At 41.6% G+C, this 14,357-nt stretch overlaps 1 long non-coding RNA gene across 2 annotated transcripts; it reads right to left on the bottom strand.

Annotated features, from left to right (window-relative positions):
* Positions 1-2,843: 2,843 nt before the first annotated feature.
* On the bottom strand, positions 2,844-6,732 carry LOC112246586. Of its 2 annotated transcripts, XR_002952944.2 has the most exons (6): positions 5,376-6,732; positions 5,009-5,294; positions 4,608-4,699; positions 4,117-4,440; positions 3,863-3,944; positions 2,844-3,702 (listed from the first exon to the last, which is right to left on the bottom strand). It is a non-coding gene; the product is annotated as an uncharacterized LOC112246586 (long non-coding RNA). The 2 variants fall into 2 exon arrangements; XR_002952943.2 differs by having other exon boundaries at positions 4,608-5,294.
* Positions 6,733-14,357: the final 7,625 nt, after the last annotated feature.

Raw genomic sequence — 14,357 nt, 5'->3', positions numbered from 1 at the left:
CAGAGGATAATGTATCATGAAATGGTGTTCAGGAAAAATATTCCTATTAGGAAAAAAATACTTGAAGAGCCTATGATGCTCAGCAATGAAGTGTTTTAGAAAGATAGTCATACCCTCGGTTAATACTGGAGAAAACACAATATTCCCGATGTGTAGTAGTAACAGTAGCAGTTGCAAGTATTTAATCATCATTCTGAACCAGATCACCAAATATCTAAAGCATATTGCAGAGAAGACACCAGATTGGACAGCATTTAGGCCCAAAGCATTGCTTTCATCATCCAATTTGAGTGCAGGTGGACGATTCCTTCTCTCTGTGTAGCCATAGTTAAATTACTATATTCTACCAGAAATGTATTTGCCCGTCACAGAGTTTGCTTGTACATAGTGTAACACAAGTTTACCTCAAACTGTGCAACTCCTTCTAAAATGTTGTGCATAATATCAAGTTGTCAGCTGTGTTGACGTACTGCAGAGAGTTCAATAAACAAGCGAGTTTCCCACCGTATACATGAGGTAGTGTTGGATTTGACTGTATAATTTGACAGTGGTCTGAATGCATGCCTTTTGTTTGCAAAATCACACTTCGGTCATCTTCACCAAACACAGTTTGAAAATCCCCCATCTCAGTGAGGCCAAAACGACAACAATACCAGCCACTAAATGATTCTACAAAACCAGGGAGGCAATGTATACCCAGATTATCACCAGTAACTTGGACAATAATGCCATGAACACAACCATTAAATATGGAAACTTCAATTCCCTCAGTCTCAAGAGCTTTCAGGTCACTTACAATTGGCTTTAGTACGGCAAGTAAACTCCTTCGAAAGGGTGACTTGACTCCCAAGTGGCGCAGCGTTCTAAGGCACTGCATCTCAGTGCTAGAGGCGTCACTACAGACACCCTGGTTTGAATCCAGGCTGTATCACAACTGGCCGTGATTGGGAGTCCCATAGGGAGGCGCACAATTGGCACAAAGTCGTCCGCGTTTGGCCGGTGTAGGCCATCATTGTAAATAAGGATTTGGTTTTAACTGACTTGCCTAATTTAAAAAAAATGTACTGCAATGTCTGAAGAATTGGAACATAAGCAATCTTGTAAGATACAACGACTTGATCATAAGTTCCAGTTGTTTTGTTTCTTCTATGATCAAATCTAACACCAAGCACTTTCCCCACCGGGTTAACAGTTTCCCATTTCTGTGCAAAATAATTTTGGGGTTTTGATTTGAAAGGAAATTAAGTAAAAGGGTTTTCAATATCTGAAATATCCTGGTTTTGCATTTCTTCGTGCTGTGAATATATACATTTCAAAGCTGTCTCTTTAGCTTGACTCTGTATCTCAATAACGACGCAATCGCAACCACACGGCACACTGCCATAACCCTGTCTGGACAAGAGGAATACCTATGTGAGAATGCTGTTCATCGACTACAGCTCAGCATTTAACACCATAGTGCCCTCCAAGCTCGTCATCATGCTCGAGTCCCTGGGTCTCGACCCCGCCCTGTGCAACTGGGTACTGGACTTCCTGACGGGCCACAGGGTAGGTAACAACATCTCCACCCCGCTGATCCTCAACACTGGGGCCCCACAAGTGTGCGTTCTCAGCCCTCTCTTGTACTCCCTGTTCACCCACGACTGCGTGACCATGCACGCCTCCAACTCAATCATCAAGTTTGCAGACAACTCTACAGTGGTAGGCTTGATTACCAACAAAGACGAGACGGCCTACAGGGAGGTTGGTGAGGGCCCTCGAAGTGTGGTGTCAGGATAATAACCTCACACTCAACGTCAACAAAACAAAGGAGGTGATGGTGGACTTCAGGAAACAGCAGAGGGAGCACCCCCCTATCCACATCGACGGGACAATAGTGGAGAGGGTAGTAAGTTTTAAGTTCCTCGGCCTACACATCACGGAGAAACTGAATTGGTCCACCCACACAGACAGCGTTGTGAAGAAGGCACAGCAGCGCCTCTTCAACCTCAGGAGGCTGAAGAAATTTGGCTTGTCACCAAAAGCACTCACAAACTTTTACAGATGCACAATCGAGAGCATCCTGTCGGGCTGTATCACTGCCTGGTACGGCAACTGCTCCGCCCACAACCGTAAGGCTCTCCAGAGGGTAGTGAGGTCTGCACAACGCATCACCGGGGGCAAACTACCTGCCCTCCAGGTGTCACAGGAAGGCCAGAAATATCATCAAGGACAACCACCCGAGCCACTGCCTGTTCACCCTGTTATCATCCAGAAGGCGAGGTCAGTACAGGTGCATCAAAGCAGGGACCGAGAGACTGAAAAACAGCTTCTATCTCAAGGCCATCAGACTGTTACACAGCCACCACTAACATTGAGTGGCTGCTGCCAAAATACTGACTCAACTCCAGCCACTTTAATAATGGAAATTTATGGAAATGTATGTAAAAAATGTATCACCAGCCACTTTAAACAATGCCACTTAATATAATGTTTACATACCGTACATTACTCATCTCATATGTATATGTATATACTGTACTCTATATCATCTACTGCATCTTGCCATCTTTATGTAATACATGTATCACTAGCCACTTTAAACTATGCCACTTTTATGTTTACATACCCTACATTACTCATCTCATATGTATATACTGTACTCGATAGCATCTACTGCATCTTGCCTATGCCGTTCTGTACCATCACTCATTCATATATCTTTATGTACATATTCTTATCCCTTTACACTTGTGTGTATAAGGTAGTAGTTGTGGAATTGTTAGGTTAGATTACTCGTTGGTTATTACTGCATTGTCGGAACTAAAAGCCAAGCATTTCGCTACACTCGCATTAACATCTGCTAACCATGTGTATGTGACAAATAAAAAAAAATAAAAATGATTTTATTTGCTTCTTCCATGGAAGATACAGAACTATTTACAGTTATCTGAACTACACCCACAGCCTGCAGTTGTGCAATAGCTGACACACACAAATCAAGGATGTTCTTGTTGGATACAAGACATAAGAAGTTGTAGGTATGACATCACTGGCTGACTATAATCTTTGTTATTCATGTCAGTGTTCAATAGAACATCCTCTTGTCCCATGTGTACCATGTTTCCTTAAGCCTGGAAAAGTACCAAATACATGACAACAACCTGTTTGACCACATTTCAGCGTAAGTGTTTTACCAGGGCAAAGTCCATGAACCAACTAGAGATTCCTAACAAGCAAGATGGAAGTCCAAAGACTAGCATGACAAACAAAAATCATATTTGAACTCCATATTTCTACTTAAGTGTAGGAATCTAGCTCTAAGCTCTACAACAGACGGACTCTCTATAACCTTCCTAATATCTATCTTGTACACAGTTGTCTGTATGAAGGTGTACATACTGTGCAGCATCAGATCGAATAGCTCATCAAATCAAACTTTATTTCTCACATGCGCCAAATACAACAACTGTAGACATTACCGTGAAATGCTTACTTACAAGCCCTTAACCAACAGTGCAGTTCAAGAAGAGTAAAGAAAATATTTAACAAATAAACTAAAGTTTTAAGAAAAAAAGTGCTTGTAGAGTTTCATGGCAGAGCTTGCTTGTCCAGGATGATCAAGTAACTATGGATGCTGCTCCTCTTGGTCCTGGCAGCAAGGAGGTACGGTTAACTGCTTTGGGCAATAGCATCAATGCGTTTCTGGATACTGGTTCCTGCCTGAAGACAAAAACAACAAAAGAAACACTACCATTATTTCAAATTCACCAATAGTATAGTGGCTTGGATTCAATAAATCGTGACACTAGGTACTCAAAAAAGGAGACCAATGCAAATGTTTTTGAATATGGCGAGATGCTTCTCAGCTTGAGGCAGACACCTTGCCTCGTCTTTTGTGGCCTTGTGATGAAGGGGGAATCAAAAGGAGCTGGAGGAGGATGGAGGAGAGGTCACTGTCCATCCTAAACACAGAAAGATACTGAGCAAAATGTAATACAATAGCACAATAGTTACTAAACTGCCAAAGCAATCAAACTCTCCATTTTTGGATTCAAGGGAGGATGCTGATGAGGTGATGTTGTTTGAGATGTTGAATTTGAAGTGTGAATTTGTTTGAAATGTTGAAGAGCTTACCAGGCACTTCATATCCATGAATTGTGGAAATCCTGTCAGCAACTCGCAGCATTTACTTGGGTCATGAGTCATCTTCCGTCTGTATTCAAATGTCATCTTCTGCTTGTTGGTGACCTCCTCAGAAGAACGCTTCATCAGGGAAATGACTTCCCTACACTTTTCACCAAATCAGGATAATCTCTGGATGGGATGGAGTCTCTATCTCAGCTATTGGCCCACCACTGAATGACTGGCTAGGTGGTAATTTCTCAGGTGAAGCTGAATTCCTCTGGATGGTTCAGAGGACAAGTAACCATTTCCAGTTTGAGGGTCAAAATAATGTTCCTTGAAGAAAAGGAGAACACATTCACTCATCATAACACAATGGAAAAGTCACATGAACACATACATTAACACTCCTAATCAGACAACAATTGCAAGATGAGTAACACAAACCCAAATGCATGCAAAATGTGGCATATACAAAACACATTTGGCCAATTAATACTCACATATCCTTCAGTTTTGTAGGAGTCCTTGAGGTAAGGGAACAAGTCGACAATTCCTTGAGCATATGTCTCCCTCATGGCGTGGTGCTGATGTCCTGACAACAAGAGTACTTTATTCATCCATTTGCAATGAAGCCCCCTGTTGATTCCGGTCGCTATAATAGCAACATTCATCTGAAATACATCTTAGATACAGACAGCTTTCTTGCGTGCCTGGTTTAGTGCTTAAACGTGAGTCTCGGTCATCTCTGCTGTGAGAAAATGTATCATCTTTCATCAGGTGTCATCAGTCAGCCCTTTGGTTCAAGAGTATTGATGACAAGATCGCCACCAGATTTTCTTCAGTATGTTATTTATTAACTATGAAAGGAAAATGATCAAGAACAATCCAAAACCATCCTTACCCGCTCTCATCGGACACTGCAGGTAAAAAGGTGTGCACTGGATTACAGCTCGCAACTATCAGGGGGGTAAACTGATATACGGAACATTAGTTAAGAGAAAGAGAGGTTAGCAATTAATGATTCTAAACAGATGCTTATTACATTACACTCAGTTTAGCTTCATCCTCAGCTCTCTGTCGTTTTCTTGAAAGGCTCCAATCATCGCTCAGAATGACAGTATCATCCGACTCAATGGCCGAGATCTCCAACAAGGAACGGGCAAAGGAGGAAGTCATCTGGGAAGACACTGTCACACAAAGTGATTGTTAAAACCTTTACAATAATCAAAGACAAACATTCCAAATGAATGTGAGAAAGCAACACATACCAGGATCATTGTCCAGGGTGACTGTGAAAACACCAGGACTTGGCTGTGTCAGCACCTCCTCAAACATTTCTCCATCAACTTCAGTTCCCAACTCATCATGCAGCTTTGCATTCATTTGGCTGGTGACTGGTACGTCATATTTCAGGAATGCAGAGACAAATCATTTCAAAATAACCATTAGTGGGGTAATTACAATCAATTGTTCTGTTCGCTGTTCTCCAGTCCATTCTATAGATGGTTTCAAAAAATCATTACTATGTGAGTTAGAGTTTAATGGCGATCCATAACAAAACTGTAAAATGTTTGCATTTTATATTTGAATGATCCCCAAGAGGAAATGCTGTTGTTATACTGTCAGTTAAAGGGGAAGTTAACACATTTTCACATGTTCTATGTTCTCCCTTTCAATGTTTGTAGTTGATTTCCCAAATAGTTTTTTGATATCGTATTTCTGAAAATTGGTTTTACTTTTGCTGAATCACTTTCCATTGACTGAATGCATTATGAAAATGTGTATATAAAACACACCAATCTCACTAATATTACATATTTTGTTTCCACCATCCTATAACTCAATATTTGCATATTAAGGTTAAATCTTTCAAACATGGATTAATGGCACAGTAGATATAATATATATAAAGAGAAAAATAAGGCCACCCAAACTTCAAATGGGTGAAGTTCCCCTTTAACATCACATTAGGAAGGCTGTGAAACTCACATAACGATATGAAACCATACGGACTCAACAGAAACAGAAAAGTGGAATTCCCCTTTTTAACTGAGAAATGAATCTTTTGCAACTACAGTGGTAAAAACAATTCAATTTTAATGGCCAACTTAAAAGCTTATCTTCATTCAAGAAGTCACTCAGCCTCAGGACAGTGAGTCAACTTCCCATGATCAGCAATATTGGATCTGAGGAGAGAGAAAAAAAGAGACATTGATTTAAATATTCAAACAATTCAAGTTCTGTTGATGAGTTTTTGAAGATAGGTTACCATGAACATGTAATCCATAACCATAAACGTATGAGACAATACTCAAATACTGATTTGTGACTCATATTTGGCCAACCTTGTGATTCACAAATTGGCCTCCCATCAACTTCACTGAAACAGACAAATTAGTTCAGTACAGTGTCGTGTTTTTGGCTATGCCGGATTAAGTGATATGACATGGTATTCTATAAAATAATTTATCCGTAATTAATATTACCTGATTGAGCTAATCATGTAAATGTAATTAACTAGAGAGAGTCAGGCACCATGAAAGAATATTCATAGAGCTGTTATCTTCCAAATAAACTCTTAAAGACCTAGTAATATTTTACATCAATAGCAGTCAATATTAATCGTCATCTTAATTCAGTCTCATCTGAAAGTTGTCAATTCTTGGTTATCTGCACGAACCCTGGCTCACAAGTTGAATCAGCAATACAAAATTGGGTTTAATTATTTATCTACTAAATACCTAACTAATCACACAGAATTACACATACACATAATTAAATCATAACTTGATTACAAATTACGTCGTAAAGGAAAACGTCCCTGGCGGGCGGAACAGATATGACAGCTTGTTACACAGAAGAAAAGGGTCTGGGTTTGAGTGAAAGAGCGGGAAGACTGAGGAACAAAGGGAAGAAGCTGTGCTATCGTAAATACAGTATCTTATGCATTCTAAATTACCGCCCATTTGGAAAAGGAAAATGCAATAAATATTTACTCTGAGCTGCACTTCGGTAGGTTGGTGGTAGATGGAAGGCTACGTTGTAGTAACGTCGTTGGGTGATAGATGGGATACTCTGTCTGTTCCTTCCTAACCCTTGTTTGCATCTGCTATTGCTAAGTCAACGGCTAGGAGGTGTCACTTCTGTAGTGAATAAGAGTTCAAAGTTCATACCATTCGCAACCAAAGCTTACGCTGATGTTGGCTTCGTTCTGAAGTTACTATCTGAACCTTTCTGACATAGGACCGTCATCCTCGTGTCCTCGGAACAGGAGGTTACATTATCATCAAGGGCTTATATAGGAAGGGAGATGAGGGCATGTTTGAAAGGTTTTATAGCCCATGTCCCTTCACAGGGGCGGGCCACTGATTGAGCAGAGCCCTATCTTATGAAAACCCAAATCTCACATTTTAGAAGCTAAAATCACATTTCATCCCATCACAAATAATTGCATATTCAAACATTTAAATTGAACAACAATTCCATGTGAATCCGATAACTCTGATGTGTAGACTTTCCACTGTAGAGTTTATGTCATCTGATCATTGATGAGAATGTCTCAGATGACAACCGAACTGAAATCATATTCAATAAGTACCACTGCATATGTTCCGTTGTTCGGATTACCAGAATATAGTTCATTTCCCCCCACCTTCTGATGTTCCCAGAATCTCTATGTTAACCAAGGGTTTTGCAAATGTAACCTCAGTAGGGTAGAGAGAGGAAAAAGGGGGGAAGAGGTATTTATGACTGTCAAAAACCTACCCCCCCAGGCCAACGTCATGACAACTGTAAACTAATTTAATTTGCAAGAAGGTAATTGAATAGTCTAAACAACCCATTTCAAATTAAGCAGCAATGAGGGTGCATTCGGAAAGTATTCAGACCCCCTGACTTTCTCCACATTTTGTTACGTTACAGTCTTATTCTAAAAATGTATATCCACATCGATCCACATACAATACCCAATAATGGCAAAGCGAAAACAGGTTTTTAGAATATTTTGTCAATTCAAAACAAAACAGAAATACCTTATTTACATAAGTATTCAGACCCTTTGCTATGAGAATCGACATTGAGCTCAGGTGCATCCTATTTCCATTGATCATCCTTGAGATGTTTCCACAACTTGATTGGAGTTCACCTGTGGTAAATTAAATTGATTGGACAGGATTTGGAAAGGCACACACCTGCCTATGTAAGATCCCGCAGTTGACAATGCATGTCAGAGCAAAAACCAAGCCATGATGCCAAAGGAAGTGTTCATTGAGCTCTGAGACAGGATTGTGTCGAGGCACAGATCTGGGGAAGGGTACCAAAACATTTCTTCAGCATTGAAGGTCTCCAAAAACACTGAGGCCTCCATTATTAAATGTAAGAAGTTTGGAACCACAAAGACTCGTCCTAGAGCTGGCCGTCCGGCCAAACTGAGCAATCGGGGGAGAAGGGCCTTGGTCAGGAAGGTGACCAAGAACCTGATACCCCTGGACAGGGCCAAACAGGAAGGATATAACCCCACTCACTTTGCCAACGCACAGCCCCCACACCACTAGAGGGATATCTTCAACCACCAATTTACAATCCTGAGACAAGGCCGAGTATAACTCACAAAGATCTCTGCCACTGCACAACCCAAGAGGGATGCCAACCCAAACAGAAAGATCACATCAGTGACTCAACCCACTCAAGTGACGCACCCCTCCTTGGGACGTCATGAAAGAGCACCAATAAGCCAGTGACTCAACCCCTGTAATAGGGTTAGAGGCAGAGAATCCCAGTGGAAAGACTACACTCAATCATATTTTACCTTTATTTATTTACCTAGGCAAGTCAGTTAAGAACAAATTCTTATTTTCAATGACAGCCTAGGAACAGTGGGTTAACTGCCTGTTCAGGGGCAGAACGACAGATTTGTACCTTGTCAGCTAGGGGGTTTGAACTTGCAACCTTCCGGTTACTAGTCCAACGCTCTAACCACAAGGCTACCCTGCCGCCCCACCCACTGAAGAGATGAGTCTTCAGTAAAGACTTAAAGGTTGAGACCGAGTTTGCGTCTCTCACATGGGTAGACAGACCATTCCATAAAAATGGAGCTCTGTAGGAGAAAGCCTTTCTGCATCATTTTTGGACAGAAAGTTTCTGATTTTTGTAATGTTACGTAGATGGAAAAAAGCTGTCCTTGAAACAGTCTTGATATGTTCGTCAAAAGAGAGATCAGGGTCCAGAGTAACGCCGAGGTCCTTCACAGTTTTATTTGAGACTGTACAACCATTAAGATTAATTGTCAGATTCAACGGAAGATCTCTTTGTTGCTTTGGACCTAAAACAAGCATCTCTGTTTTATCTGAGTTTTAAAGTAGAAAGTTTCTACTTCCTTATGTCTGAAACACAGGCTTCTAGCGAGGGCAATTTTGGGGCTTCACCATGTTTCATTGAAAATGTATAGCTGTGTTTCATCCGCATAGAAGTGAAAGTTAACATTATGTTTTCGATTGACATCCCCAAGAGGAAAAATATTTTGTGAAAACAATAGTGGTCCTAAAACGGAACCTTGAGGAACACCGACATTTACAGTTGATTTGTCAGAGGACAAACCATTCACAGAGACAAACTGATATCTTTCCAACAAATAAGATCTAAACCAGGCCAGAACTTGTCCGTGTAGACCAATTTGGGTTTTCAATCTCTCCAAAAGAATGTGGTGATCGATGGTATCAAAAGCAGCACTAAGGTCTAGGAGCACGAGGACAGATGCAGAGCCTCGGTCTGATGCCATTAAAAGGTCATTTACCACCTTCACAAGTGCAGTCTCAGTGCTACGATGGGGTCTAAAACCAGACTGAAGCATTTTGTATACATTGTTTGTCTTCAGGAAGGCAGTGAGTTGCTGCGCAACAGCCTTTTCTAAAAATGTTGAGAGGAATGGAAGATTCGATATAGGCCGATAATTTTTTATATTTTCTGGTTCAAGGTTTGGCTTTTTCAAGAGAGGCTTTATTACTGCCACTTTTAGTGAGTTTGGTACACATCCGGTGGATAGAGAGACGTTTATTATGTTCAACATAGGAGGGCCAAGCACAGGAAGAAGCTCTTTCAGTAGTTTAGTTGGAATAGGGTCCAGTATGCAGCTTGAAGGTTTAGAGGCCATGATTATTTTCATCATTGTGTCAAGGGATATAGAACTAAAACACTTGAGTGTCTCTCTTGATCCTAGGTCCTGGCAGAGTTGTGCAGACTCAGACTCAACTGAGCTTTGAAGGAATACGCAGATTTAATGAGGAGTCCGTAATTTGCTTTCTAATGATCATGATCTTTTCCTCAAAGAAGTTCGTGAATTTATTACTGCTGAAGTGAAAGCCATCCTCACTTGGGGAATGATGCTTTTTAGTTAGCTTTGCGACAAAAAGAAATCTGGAGGAAACCTGGTACCATCCCTACGGTGAAGCATGGTGGTGGCAGCATCATGCTGTGGGGATGTTTTTCAGCGGCAGGGACTGGGAGACTATTCAGAATCAAGGGAAAGATGAACACAGTAAAGTACAGAGAGATTCTTGATGAAAACCTGCTCCAGAGAGCTCAGGACCTCAGACATGTGGCGAAGGTTCACCTTCCAACAGGACAACGACCCTAAGTACACAGCCAAGACAACACAGGGGTGGCTTCAGGACAAGACTCTGAATGTCCTTGAGTGGCCCAGCCAGAGCCCCGACTTGAACCCGATCAAACATCTCTGGAGAGACCTGAAAATAGCTGTGCAGCAACACTCCCCATCCAACCTGGGTGGAGTTATGATGTTTCTTACACTAATTAAAGTAAAAAATTACACACAGCATTTAACTACAGTTATCAACGCAGACAGAAGGGATCTTTTGACACTGCATGTTGTTCAATCACTTTTGACACTGCAAATTTAACACTGGTGATTTTACTGTGTATGTGGTCTGTCTATATCGCTTTTGTTCAGTGGCGAAATCGACCCCCATTTTCTCAAAATTAGCATTTAGATTCATACATGCCACTGGCCCCAAACTCAGACAATTGGCACTGCTGCTGTCACGTACCGCAGCCCGTCCATTAATATAATTACCACAGAGTTGGATAATGAGGCATCAGAGCCTTCACTCAGATTAATGGATAAAGACAACTCTGCAGAAAATTAAAATCATTCCTCCTCTTCACTTTCTTTCCTTTAGTCCTCTCCTCCTCGCTCTCGCCCCTGATAAGTGAACGATCCCGGGACGTGGATGGGGGAAAAAAACTCCCTCCTGCTTGCTGTCTTTCATTCCGGAATTCTGCCAGCCTATTCCAACTTCATGACATCACAAGGCAACGATACATCTCAGGGTTCAGAAGCCAACCAGATGAGGCGACCACCGAGGTTGTCATTAATCCATAGGGGGATTTTCCCTCTGTTTAAAAAGGCTCCTCTTCAGCCTCATTTAGGTATCAATAAAACACATCTCCATCTTTACTTGCTAACTGACACACATGTTGAACACAGGCGTGCTTTAGCAGGCATGTCCACCTGTATCACTTCGCTCCATGACTTCTCGTGACTAGGATCTCTGTTAGCATGACGAGAATGGACATTAGAGCCACCTCTAGAATGATAATGACGAGATTAAACTGATAATCACGTTACAACACGTCGCTAAATTGTGAGGTACAGTATATTCTGTGACAAGACACTGGTTAGAGCTAACGCCAAACCACTCTCCCCTTCCATTGGCTCTTCACAACTACCCATTGTAGCTGTCCGCCACAACACTGAAAATAATGGTTACCTCCCAAATGGCACCCTATTCCCTATATATAGTCAAAAGTAGTGCACTATTAAGAGAATAGGGTGCCATTTGGAACGCAGCCAATGAATAATGGATGATGAACAGTCGAAGACAACAACCCGTCATTTCAATTAATGTTGATGGTTTAATCACTGCAATCTCATCCCCCTCTGTCTACGGGAAAAGAAGATGACAGGGATAGGGGAGGGAAGGGAGGAGAGGAGGAGGCAGTGCCTCATAGAAGGGCTGAATGAAAGGCGGGAAGGAGGCGGCGGCGTAGGGCTCTTATCTCTGCATCAGGCTGTGACATGTTGCAGCTGTTTCTGAGTGTGAGACTTCCCTCCACCGTCTCATTAGAACAGCACCTGACAGAGAAAGAGAGACGCTAGAGAAGGACTGACTGACTGGCACGCACACACACACACACACACACACACACACACACACACACACACACACACACACACACACACACACACACACACACACACACACAGAAATGTGACGATTAAGATGAGGGAGGACGATGATTTTTTTGTATGAGCGTAGCCTTATTTCTATTACAGCATATTGGATGACTGTCATTCATATTCCTTCACCCTGTTTAATGTAACATCGATGGGTTTAGGCTACTACATGATACTCGCATTTTTCCTGTACCCATCATGACTTAGCCTATGAATTAAAGTTTACATTGTAGGTGCACAGGTTGAGAGAAAAATTAGAGCAATCAAGGTGACAGACAGTGACATTCAATACCGCCTTGCACACACTAGCCTGCATCAAGTTGACTTAGGGTGTAATCAATGAACTAATCACTGATCATAATCTTGATGTGGCCTGACTGAAACATGGCTTAAGCCTGATGAATTTACTGTGTTAAATGAGGCCTCACCTCCTGGTTACACTAGTGACCATATCCCCCGTGCATCCCGCAAAGGATATAGCTACGGCCTCCTGGGCCATATACCGCGTTCCTCATTGAGTTCCCTGAATTCCTATCAGACCTTGTAGTCATAGCAGATAATATTCCAATTTTTGGTGACTTTAATATTCACATGTAAAAGTCCACAGACCCACTCCAAAAGGCTTTCGGCTCAGTGGGTTTTGTCCAACATGTCTCTGGACCTACTCACTGTCACAGCCATACTCTGGACCTAGTTTTGTCCCATGGAATAAATGCTATGGATCTTAATGTTTTTCCTCATAATCCTGGACTATCGGACCACCATTTTATTACGTTTGCAATTGCAACAAGTAATCTGCTCAGACCCCAATCAAGGAGGATCAAAAGTCGTGCTTTAAATTCTCATACAACACAAAGATTACTTGATGCCCTTCTAGACTCCTTCTGCCTACCCAAGGATGTCAGAGGACAAAAAGCAGTTAACCACCAAACTGAGGAACTTTAACCTTGCGCAATACACTAGATGCAGTTGCACCCCTAAAAACTAAAAACATGTCATAAAAAAAACTAGCTCCCTGGTATACAGAAAATACCCAAGCTCTGAAGCAAGCTTCCAGAAAATTGGAACGGAAATGGCGCCACAGCAAATTGGAAGTCTTCCAACTAGCTTGGAAAGACAGTATCGTGCAGTATCGAAGAGCCCTCACTGCTGCTCGATCATTCTATTTTTCCAACTTAATTGAGGAAAATAAGAACAATCCAAAATTTCTTTTTGATACTGTCGCAAAGCTAACTAAAAAGAAGCATTCCCCAAGTGAGGATGGCTTTCACTTCAGCAGTAATAAATTCATGAACTTCTTTGAGGAAAAGATCATGATCATTAGAAAGCAAATTACAGACTCCTCTTTAAATCTGCGTATTCCTCCAAAGCTCAGTTGTCCTGAGACTGTACAACTCTGCTAGGACCTAGGATCAAGAGAGACACTCAAGTGTTTTAGTACTATATCCCTTGACACAATGATGAAAATAATCATGGCCTCTAAACCTTCAAGCTGCATACTGGACCCTATTCCAACTAAACTACTGAAAGAGCTGCTTCCTGTGCTTGGCCCTCCTATGTTGAACATAAAATGTCTCTCTATCCACCGGATGTGTACCAAACTCACTAAAAGTGGCAGTAATAAAGCCTCTCTTGAAAAAGCCAAACCTTGACACGGAAAATATTTTTAAAACTATCGGCCTATATCGATTCTTCCATTCCTCTCAAACATTTTAGAAAAAGCTGTTGCGCTGCAACTCACTGCCTTCCTGAAGACAAACAATGTATAGGAAATGCTTCAGTCTGGTTTTAGACCCCATCGTAGCACTGAGACTGCACTTGTGAAGGTGGTAAATTACCTTTTAATGGCATCAGACCGAGGCTCTGCATCTGTCCTCGTGCTCCTAGACCTTAGTGCTGCTTTTGATACCATCGATCACCACATTCTTTGGAGATTGGAAACCCAAATTGGTCTACATGGACAAGTTCTGGCCTGGTTTAGATCTTATCTGTCAGAAAG

This window comes from Oncorhynchus tshawytscha, linkage group LG30, assembly GCF_018296145.1.
Source record: "Oncorhynchus tshawytscha isolate Ot180627B linkage group LG30, Otsh_v2.0, whole genome shotgun sequence".
Classification (NCBI taxonomy): Eukaryota; Metazoa; Chordata; class Actinopteri; order Salmoniformes; family Salmonidae; genus Oncorhynchus; species Oncorhynchus tshawytscha.
This window is presented reverse-complemented; position numbering and strand designations above follow the sequence as displayed.